Here is a 17,156-nt window from a genome sequence, read left to right on the forward strand (position 1 = left end):
GTGAGGCCCTGAATAGTTCAATTCCCACCACCGCATACACAGCCCCACACCTCCCCCACTACCAGCACCACCAGTTATAGCCATGGTAGCCCCACAGGGCAGAGTACAACTGAGATTAGCCCCAATTTTTAAAAAGGAATATTTTGAAACATTAGGAACAGAATAAATGGTGCCATTGCACCGTTTCCTTTTTCTAAAATGCAAGCAGAGCCAGAGAAAGAGTATACGGGGTAAGGCATCTGCCCGACATGCAGCCAACCCATGTTCGATCCCCAGTACCCCAAGTGGCTCCCCCCAAACACCGCAAGAAGTGATCCTTGAGTACAGAGCCAGGAGTAAAGCCTGAGCACAGCTAGGTGTGACTCAAACCCCTCCCCAAAAATGCAACTGATGGTATACAATAATTAGTATATTAATATACTAACGATTGAAAGGTATATGGGCCCTTAAAGAAAACAAAGAACAAAAGAAATCAAGAGACCAAAAATTTTATTCCTTAAAAGAGTTTATTACAGAAACAAAATTGAAACAGTAAAAGCCAAAACAACACTGACTCCACTTCTATTAGATCCAGGCCCTAATCTTCTTTAGTTTCTAAACACACGTTATTATTTCAAGAAATCACCAGTCAGTATGCTTTTTCTTTTTTTTTTTCTTAAAGAAATATTTTATTGAACCACCGTGAAAACAAAAAAAATACAAAGCTTTCAGGTTTAAGTCACAGTCAAATACCGATTAAACCACCTTCCCTTCACCAGTGCACCCATTCCACCACCAAGAACCCCAATACACCCCCCTCCCACCCCACCCCCCATCTAAGTAGTTAATGATATTCCCATTATTCTCTATATATAGAGTACATTTCATATTTCCATACAGAACTCACTATTATTGATTGGAAATTTCCCCCAACAATCAGGCCTGCTGAATAGGCATCATCTAATAATTTCTCTTCATTGGTAAGAGTGAAGACTTTGAGTCCGCGCGGCCGCGATAGTGGCCGCGCGGTTTTGGGTTTCTAATATTTTGGCTCAGTTCACAGTCAATATGGATGGCTGCAAGAATCCGCTCTGGTGCCAAAATGGGTTAGGAGACCTCAGGATCACAGTCAATAGGCGCGGAGGCTCTGCTTCTCGTGCCGCGCCTCTCGGTTCATCTCTGGGCGGAAGGCGCGCCGGGAACGCCCCCCCTCCCAGGACCACCTACAGGCTACGTCACTAAAGAAAGTCCTACCTCCTGGTGGAGGGGTCTTAGAGGGTGGCTCTCACCGCGTGGCTGCTGCCGCTGCCGCCATTTTCGCTCAGAAAAATGGGGTGGAGAGGGAAAAAAATCCCTCCCCGGGCTGCACGAGGTTGTAGCTCAGTTCACAGTCAAAATGCATGGCTCAAGCATCCGCTCTGGTGCCAAAGTGGGTTAGGAGACCTCAGGATCACAGTCAACAGGCGCGGAGGTTCTGCTTCTCGTGCCGCGGCTCTCGGTTCATCAGTATGCTTTTTCTTCAGGTTTCTTCTTTAGCTTGTTTACTTGCTTTTCAAGGAAAAGTCCAAGAAATATAGTATCACTGTATCACTGTCATCCTGTTGCTCATCGATTTGCTCTCCCTGCGGGCGAGATACTCTCGGTAGTTTGCCAGGCTCTCCGAGAGAGACGAAGGAATAAAACCCAGGTCGACCGCGTGCAAGGCAAACGCCCTACCCGCTGGCTGGAGCGATTATACAGCAGGTAAGGCATTTGCCTTGCGCACGGCCAACCCGGGTTCGATTCCCAGCATCTCAAATGGTCTCCCGAGCACTGACAGGAGTAATTCCTGAGTGCATGAGCCAGGAGTAATCCCTGTGCATCGCCAGGTGTGACACAAAAGAAATATAGAAGTGTCATTTATCTTGAAACAGAAAATAAAAAATAATGATGCTAATAATGGCTAAAAAAATTCCGAAATTAAAACACTAGCTATCTCCATAATTTAAAAATAGAAAATGTGGTTTTAGCAATAAATATAAAGCAATAATTTTTACACTGCTAGTACATATATGTACATTTTATCTCATATACATTTATAAATAACCTTAAAAAATCGTTAATACCATGTACCATGGTCTTTTGATATGATTCATAACTGCAAAACTTACTATTTCCATGTATTATCTACTGCATCTCATATTTTATGGGCTATGCTAGAAAATATGTATGATTCTTCAAGTTCTGAATCTATTAACAAGTGGTTAAAATCCTTTTACAATGTATTCACCTAACTTCAACTGGATGAGACTGTTAATCATGTTTAACAAAATACCAACTATGTCAATTATAGTCATGTGCTACTTAACAATCTTTTGGTCAACAATTAGCCACAATATGCAAGGGTGGTCCCAAAAAGCCATATTGGGCTTACATAATGATATGCAGTAGGCTATACTATCTAAGCTTTTGTAATTATACTCTATTATGGTCACATAAGGATGAAATCATCATCTACATCACATTGCTCAGAATGCATCCCTGTCATTAAACAACACATGACTACAGTTTGTTTACAAATAGAACTATAAGCTACATAAATTATCAACTTCATCAACAGTTTTCAGAATCTATTTCTCAGAGTTCCTACCATTTCAATTTACATAGGTCTTATTTCAACTAAAGAGTCCCCCTGGCCCCTTCTAAATATACACCCTTCATATTTCATCAGACTGATCATTCCCTTCTACATCTCTATCATGACAATTCCTTTCATAAAAAAATCCAATAATGAGGGGCTGGAGAGATAGCACAGGGCGTAGGGCGTGGGTAGATAGCACAGTGAGCGATAGCACAATGGGTAGACACAAATTTTAATGCCTTGCACCTGGCCACGCTGAGCTCTATTCCCAACATCCCATAAAGTCCCCCAAGCACCGCCAGGAGTAATTCCTAAGTGCATGAGCCAGGAGTAAACCCCTGTGCAACATCGGGTGTGACCCAAAAAGGAAAAAAAAAATCCAATAATAAGCAGGCAAATTCCCTACCTGTTGTACTATCGCTCCGGCCCCAATATTAATCTTTTTAATCCTAAATTTTAAGACACATATCTACATACATTGTTATTTTTAAAAGATTGCCTCCTGGTTTCCAGTACGACATATAAAGAGGTTTAATATTACTCCTTCCTTGACACAAAGGGGAAAAAAATCTGAGTCAGAGCAGAAGTACAACAGGTAGTAGGATCCTTGTCTTGTATGCAGTCAACCCATGTACAATCCCTGGCACTATATATGATCCCCTGAGCCCACCCAGAGTGATCCCTGAGCACAGAACCAGAAGAATGCCCTTAGCACCAGCAGTGTAGGCCCCCAACAAAGAAAACAAAAATAATTTTAGCAAAACTAAACAATCACTCTTCTTAGGTTCATCAAGCTTATAGCTCCTTTCCTCAAAACAAGAAAATAAAAATCAAACATTCTTCTTAGGTTCATCAGATCACTGAGCAACACAGGGCAGAAGAAATTAACAGTTTACCAGGAGCAGAAACCATCCCTGGAAATCAGTAGGAACCCCTAAAGTTCACTGCTCAGGTTCACACAGGAACTGACAAGAGAAATGGGAACTCAAGGCAACCCATGACACGGGGACCTACACACACTGTTTTCTTTTACCTTCCAAGCCCAACTAAGGTTTCATATGATTATGACAGAAAAATCCCTTCTTATAAAAGAGGGGCAAAGTAAGTTTTGAAACAGTCTCAGAGTACTTTGTTATGCAGAACAGAAGTTGGCCCTTAGAGGAAACTATATACCAAAGCCTAACCAACTTATTTTACACCAAAAACTGCCTCAAGGAAAGGGAAACATTCAGCTCTACCACCCACTAGGCTTTGGCATGGGAGAAGGAAAAAATGCAACTGCAGTCTCATTCTGCCTTCCATATGGGGAAAGAGAAATATTCAACCTCTACCCTCTAGACTTCCAACCAACCCAAGTGAAGGAAACAGACAAACACTTATGAAGGTGACCGTCAGGGATTCAGGTTCACAAAATGGGGCTGCTTAAACTTTCCCACTCATGACCAATTCTCACCAGAGAAAATGTTGTGCACTGCTGAAATATAAAATAGGCATACTTACTGAAAATAAACAGTAAACTTATTTTAAAACATATTTCTCAGAACCTCCCCTCCCAAACATTTAGTTACCACACTGGGCCACAGCCCATCTTCTTTAAAGAAGCTAGACACAGGCCAAAGAAATAGACAGGGAGTCACTGTCACTGTCATCCCGTTGCTCATTGATTTGTTCGAGCGGGCACCAGTAACATCTCTCATTGAGAGACTTATTGTTACTGTTTTTGGCATATTCGATACACCAAAGGGAGCTTGCAGGCTCTGCCATTCGGGCACAATATTCTCGGTAGCTTGCCAGGCTCTCTGAGAGGGGTGGAGGAATCAAACACGGGTCAACGGCGTGAAAGGCGAATGCCCTACCACTGTACTATCGCTCCAGCCCAGACAGGGAGTAAGACACTTGATGCCTTGCACCCAGTCAATCCAGGTTCAATCCAGCACCATATATGATCCCAGAAAAATGTCATCCCTGAGCACAGAGCCAGGAATAAGTTCTGTGCAGCTCCTATAAGACCCAAAAAACAAAACAAACAACAAACAAAAAATATCTAGGCACTGAAAAACTATAAACAAATCTTAAGATTATAAAACACTTCCCTTTCTCCCATCTTATTAAAACATGGATCACCTTTTTTTTTTTAACAACATCCACTTACAGGTAAAAGTTAGACAAGCCCCAGGTTCTACTTTAAATGAAGTCTCAAAAGAAACACAAAACATGGTCAGAGCAAAACTACAGTAATACTTATACTTACAAATATTTAGTAATACTTATACTTATAGCAATACTTATACTTACAAATACTTACAAAAATACAGTAATACTGAACTACAAAAATACAGTAATACTGAACTAATAGTTCAGGATAGCTGCATGGCCCTTGCCTTCCACGCAGCCAACTGGGATTCTACACCAGGCACCCAATGTGTGTCCCTGAGACCCACCAGGAATGATCCCTGTGTGCAGTTCCAGGAGTAAACCCTGAGCATTGCAGAGTGTGGTCCAAAAAACAACAAACAAACAAAGACAATAGGGAAAATTGTCAAGAGCAATAATATAGTCTAGCTTCTAGGCAGATAAGCATAAAGAAAAGACTTACAATGTACCTCAGGGTTTTTTATCAGATGCATCACATAATACTTAGAACCTAAAAATGCAACTGAGTTAGGCAAAATATTAATCTGAAGAGATAAATCAAAGGATCAGAGAGAACATACATGGAAAATATTTTGAAATTATCAGGCTAGAATTTAAAATAACTACGTAGCATGCAGAGGCCACTAATGGAACAAGTGGACAACTATTGAAAACAGATGGCTAATGTAAACAAAGAAATGACAACTACTAAGAAAAGTTCAAGAGAACACACTAATGTAGGAAATGCTTTAAAGAAAAAAAACTCAAACCACCATACAAAATGCTTTTGGGGCTCGATCAGAACTGAGTAAGGCAGAATCACAGAGCTCTAATATAATGCCAACAAAGGGCCAGAGATATAGTATATTAGGTAAGGCATTTGCCGTGAATGAAGTTATGTTGGCTGCAACCCTGGTTTGAATCCCTAGCACCCCATACAAAATCTTAACCACCACCAGGGGTCACCTCTAAGCAAAGAACAGAAAATAAAACCTGAGCACCACTGTGACTCAATCCCCCATTCCTAAAAAGGATATGTCAACAAACTTCCAAAATTGAAGATGAAAACAGAAAAATATATTACAGAACTGTAAGAAAATAATTTTTAAAATCTCTACATGGGGCTGAACCAATAGTACAGTGAGTAGGGCATTTGCCTTGCACACGCCCGACCTGTGTCCGACCCTTGTTTGATATCTAGCATCCCATATGGCCCACCGAGCACCACGGGGGAGTTAATTCCTGAGTGCAGTGCCAGGAATAACCCCTGAGCACCGCTAGGAGTGACCCAGAAAGCAAAAAAAAAAAAAGGAAAGGAAACAGGAACGAATAAAGTTAAACAGTTAAAAATTACTGACAGTCACCAAACCACAAATCCAGAAACCTTACAGAACACCAAGTCGTGTAATTTCAAAACTGTTGATGACTACATATCATATTCAAACTAAAAAATAATAATAATAATTAGAAAATGGAGAGGGAAGAGGTGAGGAGGCTTAAGGAGGGTAAGGGAGAAGAATCTAGTAAAAAAAAAAGTATCTAATTTGACAGCTCCTCAAAATGCTAAACATTATTTTATGAATCATCAGTTCCATACCAAGGTATATACCCAAAACAAAGACTCAGATACACCAACATTAAGATTGAATTACAGCATTGTTTATAATAGCCAAAATACTTGGAAACAACCTGCTTCCAAGTTTTATATGTATCACCAAAAAGATACACACAAAAAAAACATGAAAGTCTACAATAACAAAACGAAATTAATAGGAAATTGGGCAAAAGATCTAAACAGAAATTTCTCAAGAAGAACTATATAGATGGCAAATAAGCACATAAAATGATATTCAGCATATGATTTATCACTGAGTAACTGCAATTCAAACAATCCTGACAGAATACAACACACCTAATAGTAGCACTGTCGTCCTATTCATCGATTTGCTCAAGTGGGCACCATTAACGTCTCCATTGTGAGATTTGTTGTTACTGTTTTTGGCATATCGAATAAGCCACGGGGAGCTTGCCAGGCTCTGCTGTGTGGGCGGGATACTCTTGGTACGTTGCAGGGCTCTCCGAGAGGGGCAGAGGAATTGAAAGTGAGTTGGCCTCGTGCAAAGTAAACAAACGCCCTACCCTCTGTGCTATCAATCCAGTCCCTAGTAGAATGGCTAAAATGCAAAACACTGAAAATAGCAAATGGTAAACTGTAGAGCAACAGAAATTCTCATACTGTACTGGTATGAATGAAAAAATGATACAGCCACTTCAGCAGTTTCTTACAAAGTTAAAAGTAGTCTGGTTAAACAATCTAGCAATTTTGCTCTTAGGTATTTTACCCAAAGAGAGTTGAAAATTATGTCCACACAAAACCCTAAACTCATATTTATAGTAACTTTATTCATAATTGCCAGAAACACTAAGTTAATATGTCCTGCAAAATATGAATAAACAAACTGTGGTACATCCATACAATAAAATATTATTCAGTGGTAAAACAAACAAGCAAAAAATGTTAAAAAATAAACTTTTAAGCCACAAAACTGACGTGGAGGAGCCTTAATATGAACACTGTTGAGTGCAAGAGTCTGAGTCTAAAAAGACTACATTTTGCATGATTTCAACCTTATGGCATTCTGGAAAAAAAAATAATATCCAATAAATAGACCAGTTACTAAAATGATTAAGATGCTAAATTTAGTATTACCTGTACTCAACCACAATTGGGGACTTTTAGGAAAAACTCTGATATTATCACAGTGGATATGTAATATGCATTTCATAAAATTCTATAAAATTGAAAAACACAGAATGACTAATGTAAATTGACATAAGTTAAGGACATATCAATACTGGCTGATAGAAATATACATAGGATAGCAATACACATTGTTAATAATAAGGGAAATTGAGGTGCATAGAATGAGGGATATATATGCTTATACTTAAAACTTATGTTTATCAATTTGGTTGCTTTTTTTTTATCTTTATGACACACCCAGCAAGGTTCAGGATTTACTCTTTGATATGGTGCTGGGGTGACCATCTGCAGTATTGGGGACAGAACCCAGTTGGCCACATACAAGGAAATGCTTTACCTGTTGTACTATACCTCTCCAGCCCCAAGTATATCGATTTTGTAAAACAATTCATCTTGATGCTCTCAGTATTAAATTTTAGAAACATTTCATGAAACAAATAAGTGGATAGTGGGGCTGGAGCGATAGCACAGAGGGTAGGGCGTTTGTGTTGCACGCGGCCAACCTGGGTTCGTATCCCAGTATCCCATATGGTCCCCTGAGCACCGCCAGGGGTAATTCCTGAGTGCAGAGCCAAGAGTAACCCCTGTGCATCGCCGGGTGTGACCCAAAAAGAAAAAAATAAAGAAATAATTGGATAGCAATGTTGCCATCCATATCATACTGAAAGTCCCCAAGTTACTTAAAATATGCACAATTTATAGAAGTCTTAGTTTTAAGACATATTGGTAGTTTACAAGGACAAGAGACCTAGAGATTTAAAATAGTAGAGAGGGTCAGAGTTAATAGTAGAGCAGGTAGGGTGCTTGCCTGGGTTCGATCCCCAGCACCCCATATGGTCCTCCAAGCATCTCCAAGAGCGATCCCTGAGCGTACAAGTAGAAGTAAACCCTGATCACCACCACTGTAGCTCAAAAACAAAAATAAAGTGAAATAGCACAGAGAAGTCTACAGAACTAAGCTCAACAAAGGGTGGGCAGTGGATGGAACACTGTAGCCTTGGAATAGGAATGTGTGGAAGCACGCACTCTGGTGGAAGGTGTAGTACTGGAATGCTATACACATGAAAATCAAGATTAACAGTGTTGGACATCACAGGGCCTTCATTAAAAAATTAAAAAATAAAATAGCACAGAGAAAAAATATAATAAAGGCTATATTTAATCACTGATATTTAGCAAGACATTATTTCTGAGGTTCATTTTCCTACTGACACCATAACCTAAAGGACACTTTTTAACTGATTTTGAATGAAAAAATTACTAAATAATAAGGATGTCTTTATCTTTTGAAACACAGTATGTTATAGAATGTTTCTTCAACCAACTACCTTAATTATATTGAAATGCCATTAAATTATATTCAAAATCTATTAAGGTAGACAGGACAGTCTGAATCCACATTAAATGACCCTGGATAATGCTTTTTGAATTTCTGTGTACTGTTTTTTATTTTCTTCTGAGATATTTTTATCAATTTAATAATAAATATTTTATCTATTTTATAATTAAAGGTGAAAAACATCACATTAGAATTTTATCATAAATCAGGGAAAATCAGCAATAGCTAGAGAAAAATTGTTACACTGTGACAAAATTATGCAATTTCATATAGTAACTTTGCAGTTATCTGATTCTTAACTATTTGTATAACTGGAATTGTTTAAAATAATCATAAATAGGGGCTGGAGTGATAGAACAGCGGGTAGGGCGTTTGCCTTGCACGCGGCCGACCCGGGTTCGAATCCCAGCATCCCATATGGTCCCCTGAGCACCGCCAGGAGTAATTCCTGAGTGCAGAGCCAGGAGTAACCCCTGTGCATCGCCAGGTGTGACCCAAAAAGCAAAAAAATAAAAAAAGAATAAAAATAAAAAAAGAAAAAAAAGAAATGTTCTTGGGTTTTTAAAAAAAAATAAAATAAAATAAAAATAATCATAAATAAGGTATATACTATCAACTGCAAACATTAGCTTAAAAACATCCTTTAAACCTTAACTAGTAATACATAAAGGTATTAATTTAATCTAAATTTCAGATCAAATATAGAATCATTCAGTTTTTATCAATTATATAAAACAATTTTTCTTCTAGCTGTAATTATCATCAGCATTACTATCTAATATAGGTGGATCTGAGAAAATAAATTCATTTTATAAATCCATAACGTATAAAATGAATTGATTAATCAGTAAAAAATAATTTTTCTACAAAAGTTTAAATTCACCTATTAATTGAAAAAAAAGAAAACTGTACATCCAAATCACCAACGAGGTATATGTAAATTCAGGGATTTAGCTCAGTAGTGGAACACATTTCTTGCATGTATAAGACTATTGTGATTTCCAGGAATGCAAAAATATAAAATAAAAAAGGTTTCTGTTTAGGGGGATAAATGGTTCCAGTAAAAGGAATCAACTGACCTGTGCTCAATCCCTTGTACCTCATATGGCTCCCAAACCCATGAGGAGTGATTTCTGAGCACATAGTCAGAACTAAGCCGGGTATGGCCCACCATAAATAAATTAAGGAAGGAAGGAAGGAAGGAAGGAGGGGAGGAAGGAAGGAAGGAAGGAAGGAAGGAAGGAAGGAAGGAAGGAAGGAAGGAAGGAAGGAAGGAAGGAAGGAAGGAAGGAAGGAAGGAAGGAAGGAAGGAAGGATGGATATAACTAGTATAACACAAATTCAGAATTAAAACTTTTCATGCAAGTCAGTGATATAGTGCAAGAGAGGTACATGCCTTGCATGTGGCCGACTTTGATGCAATACCCAGTATCGCATATGGATGCCTAAGTAATGTCAGGTGTGGTCCGAACTCCCGCCTCAAAAATACTTTCTTGAGATATACACTTGTGCTCATTAAAATAACTCTTTAAATAATGCAATTTAATAGAACAAACATTTGAAATGTTTATTTTTTGAAAATATATTTTTAAAATTCCATAGTTTTATCATATCCATCCAATAGTAGAAAATGTAACTCAGCATTTAATGTGAACACAATTTTATATATATACATATATACATATGTATATATATATATATATATATTAGGAACATTCCATTAAGAACAAACAAATGTAGGGCTGGAGTGATAGCATTGCAGGTAGGGCATTTGCCTTACAGGTATCCAACCTGGGTTTGATCCCCAGTATCACATAAGGCCCCACAAACCCCACCGGGAGTTCAGAACCAGGATTAAGTCCTAAGCACCTCCAGGTGTGGTCAAAATGAAAAAGAATAAACAAAGATTATACAGCAGGTAAGGTGCTTGTCTACCACACAGCCAACTCAGGTTCAGTCCCCTTAATAATAAACAAATGGAGGTGGAGCTATAAAGATCAGTGGCTGAATGTATGTTCATTGGTTTGAAATCTGAAGCCCAGGGCTTATTCCCCAACACCAAAACAAGGAAAGATAAACAAATAACACACTAATAATAATGTGCTTTGATATGCTTTGATCTTGAAAAGATCTCTACCTTACTGGTTGAGACGAGTTACTATAAAGAAAAAAATATTAAAGTTGCTAAGTTTGTTTAAAATGATGAAACTATAAAGTCTCAATTTATTATATATGTAGCACAGGCTTTTCATATTCACTGTAAGACTATATAAATAAATATTATTATTGTTTAATAAACAAACACCCAAAATGTGGCATTGGCTTCATGAGAAAAATTCATCATCTACCTCTTTATCAGGATATTTTCCTATATATGTATATTACCACTATAATAGATATTCCATAGTATCATCATATATACTCAATATCCAAACTTTCTCAAATATCCTAAAATGACATCTATAGAATTCTTTTAAACTCTAGTATCCAGTGAAAGTTCACATGCAGAATCTATTTCGGAGTACCAAGAGCCAAATCTTTCCTTAAACAATCTGTGTATCTTATGCTTCTGCTTCTTTGCATGTTCTTCTCTAGAAAACTTGTAGGAACACAATTTTCCTAGTACTTTCCTGCCACAATCGTTCAGCAATGGGATAGGACTGTAATAACAAGGGGAGAAGATTCAATCCTTAGTTGATAGATGTTGTTTTCCTTATTGAAATACTGACAATGAAATTACAATCTTAACTGATACAGTTTTTTATAAATATATTACTTAGTCCACATTCACTGATAATTAGTTGAAAAAGCCTAGAGCCACCAGGTCTTGAGAAATGTAATACTATCATTGATAACTTAGGGATAATGATTATATAAATATATAACTTTTAAAAATTTTATAAATGCCTAAGGACAATTTTTACTGGTAATTGAAAAAGTCTGTTAGAAACCTAAATATACAGCTTAAAATGTAGAGTCAATTTTACAATTAAGTTGAATAAAGTTTTAATCTTCACATAAACAGACTACATAGTTTGCGTCAAAAATATTTGCATTAAAAGCTTTGTAACTTCTGCCTATCATTTCTTCAAGCTTTCACTAAAGCATAAAACTTATATTTGGAACAGAGCTGCATTATATCAATATTACAATATGTAATTTTAAATAACAATTTTTTCTATTATATCAATTTAAGTATATAAATATTTTAACATTCTTTCCTAAAGTTATTAATTTTAAGGTTCACATTTGGGTATTTTGACTACTAAAGTGGGACACTAACATTCCAATAGGAATACATCTAAAATTACAAAATCCAAAAGACCAAGAACAGTATTCGAGTGATTCATTTTCAATACATTTTTAATATCATTAATTATGGCTGAACTCAAGTCTTTTTCCGGGTAAATTATACAGGAGGCTTAACAAATGGAGACCTAAAAACCAATGTAAAATCTATACACAGCAACGAAATTGGCATGCAAATAAAAGAACTATAAAGACATGTATCCCTAAAAATAAGCCTACAATAACTATTTTAAAGGCTGTGTGTGGTCTCACCCTTATATTTTGGCAAGATGCACTTTCTCCAACCACAGCTTGATTCATCCAAAAGCAGTGGCACTGGAGAGCCTCTGTCTCACCTGTCAAAGTTGAAGAACGTTATTCCAAAGACCACCATGAGTCCATGGAAAAAAACCACAATGCTACAGCTGTTATTGATAAGCAGTGTCTAAAGGGGAAAAAATACTTCAATATATTAAGCAAATCACCCTTAATAGAGATATAGACATACAATATAATTATATTTAAATGATAAGATTAACAAACAGTGCCAGGTTTGAAACAGTGACATGTATTAGAAAACTCAGAAGGGATCTTTCCAAAGTAATATCAATTTAATAGTCTTTTCTATTCTCACTCTGATCCATTACTTATCAATTCAAAAACTCCATTATCTCTTATTTAAATACTTAAAACCTCAAGTTCACTAAGTTACTAAGTTAATCAAAATTGCTACAGTCTGGTGGCTATGGAAAAAAAAAGATTAAAACTTAGAAATAAAACCCTAAATATATTCAAACATAATTTTTAAGAAGATATTCTAACATATTTTTAATTATAAAAATAGCCTACATTTTGCCTTAGACTAACGTTCCTAGAGTAAAACACATATACCAATCAGGTAAGCTAGTTTATAACGTAAATATAAAATAGAAAAAGAAACAAAAATGAGTTTGAAAATAAATTTGCCTGAAGTCCCACCTCAATTTTGGCAGAAAAAACAAAATCATACAGTAAAGAAATATACCTAGCTAGGTAAAAAGCTTAGGCCAAAGCTTCTTATACCATGGGTTGTCACCTTATCTGGGGTTACATGTTGAATGTCAATGATAAAAGTTTTGTTATAAAATAAATTTATCTACAATTTGTCATCAGTAAAAGTTTTATTTGTATACCTACCTTTATGGGAGGACTGGGGATCCTCACCCTGGCAGTAGTTGGAGGACCATATGCAGAGCCAGAGATCAAACTGGCCTCAGCAGTATGCAAGGCAAGTGCTATCTCTCAGGCCCCTACCTTTTTTCATAAACCTGGGATTGTGTAAAAATGTCTCAAGTGAAAAGGGATCTCAAGCAAAAAAAGTTCAAGTAAGTCCTGTATTTAGATAATCATAGCAATTTAACTTGCTTTTCCTACTAGATGCCAATGTCTTCTAACCCTATTTAACTGTGTAATAATGCAGCCAAAAAAATAAAGAAAAAGAAAAATGTTCTCCTTTTTGAGTATTTTTCACATAAATTAATATCCCAAAGGTTCTTATTAGGACATTTTCACCTATATCCAAGTCCCACAGCACTAAGGTAAAGTTACGACAGGGCTCCAATACACTATGATGGCCAAGGATTTATTTTATTCTCTAAGTTCCAAAAAGATTAGTTTCACTTTTCCCTAGATATATTTGGTACATTAACTAGTATAGCTGGAATATTATTTTTCTTTGGTTTTGTCAGTAGCATGTTTGATATAAATTTTATTAAGTGGGGTATATGTAATATTGCATTGTGGGTAGTAGTTTCCTGCTTTAACCTAGCCACATCCTTAGCTGTCATATGAGCATGTTTCCCATATTTTTTTGCAAGTTCTCGCCTTCTTTTTCTCCTTAGAAAAATGACATTAGAAGATGAATTGTTCCAATAATTATAGAGAACGTAAATTATTTACTTATATGGCTGTATATTTTTTAAAAAAAAATCATTCAGCACTATGAAGAACAGCTGATGGGAAGGGACGAATCGTCATAATTAAAGTGCTACTATCACATGAAGCAATGTATATAAGCCCAAAAATGAAATTTAAAACTGGCAAAACAAAGAAAATCTGTAATCAGAAAGCATTACTGTCTGACAAATGAGATTCACTAGAGATCAGAAAATAATGATATGCCATGAATGTTGGAAGTTTCAAACTGGTCGGGTTTTCATTAGCACAGGTTAAAGTTAATATGCCCTACTAGAACTTAAAGAACTTAATTTGAAACCTTATAGAAACACAGTGAGAGAAACTATTAAAAAAAAAATTCTAGAAGAAAGAGAGAGGGGGGAGGGAGGACTAGAATGCAAAAAGGGAGAAAAAGGAAGAGAAAAATACTATTTTCCATTTTAACATCTACTTTTACAAAATTTCATGTTTATAGATAACTAATAATAATAACCAAAAGAAGTTTATTCAAACAATACTGGATATGGTGACATGTTGGGAGTTTTATGTAATAATTAAAAGAGAGTGGTAAAGACAAAACAATGTTTTTACTATAAAAAGTACCACAAATTAATGTCCTATATGCATATACAACCACAAACATGTGCATACAGCTGTGTATAAATATAGCCCATTAAAATTAGGAAATTAAATTGACCTCCATAGTAATTTTAAAATTTAGCAAAATTGTATTTTGCTATTACTATTTTTAAATCATCAATGTTATATATGTTTAAATATTTATACTTCAAGTCCTAAGAATTGTAAAAAATAAAGTGTTTTACATGTTAAGAAAGTAATTTAGAAAATTCCCTGCTAAAAAATTCTAAATGAAAACATTTTAAGCCAAGTTTGTACTTCGTCAAAACAATTCCTATAACCCATGTGCTCCTATTATTAAAGAAATTTAAAAGAACAGCAAAGAGAAATTCAGTATAATTCTTAAAAATTAGAAAGGAATGTAACATTGATTTAAGAGCTTGATTTAAGGTTATTTTTAAGTTTCTTCATTAAATGCATTCATAAGCTATTTCTAACTAAACTGTCATTTATCAAATGTGTACCAGTTATCACTGGTTTTTAAAAATTTTACCACAAATATTATTTTGTCCAAAGAGAACATATTCTTAATCTGGGGCAAAATATGGGTGGGTAATGAATAAAAAACCTAAAAGCACAAGAGTTCACTATATCCTGTCAAAATATGATGGACCTCCTACAGAGCAAAAGATCTATTAAACTCTTCTACATCAAGAGTGATCATCCCGGCCAAAAACTAAAATGCAGAAAGATTAAGAAATATCAGGTACTAAAAATTATTCAAATACAAATTAAGACACCTTGGAAGACCAAATAAAAAGGAAATGTCGCAGAAAAAAATATAAAACAAAATTTGGGGTTATATCAGAGAATCCTTACATAGAAATTAAAAACTCATTCTAAAATAAAAGCATTGATTGCATACTATGGCAGCTACCTAAAGGGTTTTCAGTTGCCTTATTCCTCTGCTGTTTGTGTGACTATACAAAACTATGATTTGAAAATCCAGATTACACATAACTTACTTTAGATATTAATTAGCACTATACCAACATGCCTCATTTGTTAGAGACTAACTTTTCTATCTTCCAAAAAGTGCACGCAAAATGGAAACTTTTATTTTGCACTGTAAACCTTTGTACACAGTGAGGCATGGGAAATTTCTGTTTAAAATGAAACAAGTAGATTCTGGTGTTCTATCATTGTAAGTTTAACATATACAAATTTTGCACACTGCATAATAAAAAACTAAAGTCAACTCCATGTTATCCCAGTGCATTTTAAGCGAATTATTCTTTTTGTATAGAAACTTATAAACATGTTTGTAAATTTATCTTTACCTAATAAAAAACAGAAGCAGATAATGAACTGTGCTAAGAGGACCACAAGTCAGGGTATTTTGGCTCTAACACCCTCCTATTTCTCAAGTCTATAGCCCATTATACACCCCAAGTCATGTTGTATAATTCACTGTCTCCGCCCATCCTCCCAGTCATTTACTTCACGCCACTCCTAGTTACTATCACACTAGGAAGAAGTCTAACATGCAAATTCAGAGTGGCATGGATAAATGGCAAAAAAATGCCTAGAAAATTGGTCTGTTCGGCTTTATAAATTTTGTTGAAAAATACCCCATCATTCCTAACTGATGAAAACAGGAAGCTCTATTCATAAATATGAAATTCTCTGCCTATGATATATAATCATCCTAATAAGAAAATGAGTTCTATACATACATGTCCAAAGGGGCAAAAAAAGGAGATAGTTTCCCAAAGATGTTTCCAATTTTCTCCTGAATCAGAATTAGCAAATCGAGACGACTAACATACTCTGTCTGTATGCATTATTCCTTACTACACACAGCATTTTGTAATTTATTTCAAAGCTTCTATTATAAACAAAAAATACAGCTTCTGTTAACCCACTCCATTCTGAGCTTATAAAACCTAATGCTGCACAATCTAAGTTACAACATAAGAATTTTACTTTATGTAAATGATTTGCTATTAAAGGCTTTTTTGAAGCTAAAATGCAAATAAACCTTACAAAAAACAATACAAGTACATTTCCTCGAAAGATAAATACTATAGGCAAAAAGAAAACTAAAAACATCCAATAAACTGCTACAATTCTTGTCACTCAAGACACTCAAACTGGTCATGAGGTAAAGATATATAATACAGAAGATACTAATTACATTATCTTTATTATAACAGTCAGCATTTAATATTGAACACTACATACACTAGACAGACATGACTTAATATTTATGAAGGAATCCCCAGACTAACACTTTCATGACAGCCAATTATAGTCAAGCCCAGCAAGCAGTTTGCAACCAGACCTTAAGAAAGGTAAACTTTTTTACAATGAGTTACAGATTCACAAGTTTAAGAAGACAGGAAAAAGAGAGGCAGAAGGACTCCAGTCACCCAGTAAATATGAAGCAGACCCCAGAATGTGATACAATCCAAAGATGTAAATTATTGTAAATCATCACTGTTGTTCAGAATTTCTCA

General features: G+C 35.7%; 1 protein-coding gene across 3 annotated transcripts in view; it reads right to left on the reverse strand.

The window, feature by feature from the left end:
* The window catches only part of SUPT3H (SPT3 homolog, SAGA and STAGA complex component), a 519,913-nt gene that overhangs the window by 452,424 nt on the left and 50,333 nt on the right, over positions 1-17,156 (reverse strand). Inside the window, exon 2 of one of the 3 annotated variants that reach the window (XM_055135059.1) lies at positions 12,397-12,479. The exons of the other annotated variants lie outside the window; for them this stretch is intronic. The gene's annotated coding sequence lies outside the window, so the exon portion shown is untranslated. The remainder of the gene's footprint in view (positions 1-12,396; positions 12,480-17,156) is intronic. 3 annotated transcript variants of the gene reach the window in all.

This window comes from Sorex araneus, chromosome 4 (assembly GCF_027595985.1).
Source record: "Sorex araneus isolate mSorAra2 chromosome 4, mSorAra2.pri, whole genome shotgun sequence".
NCBI classification, from domain to species: domain Eukaryota; kingdom Metazoa; phylum Chordata; class Mammalia; order Eulipotyphla; family Soricidae; genus Sorex; species Sorex araneus.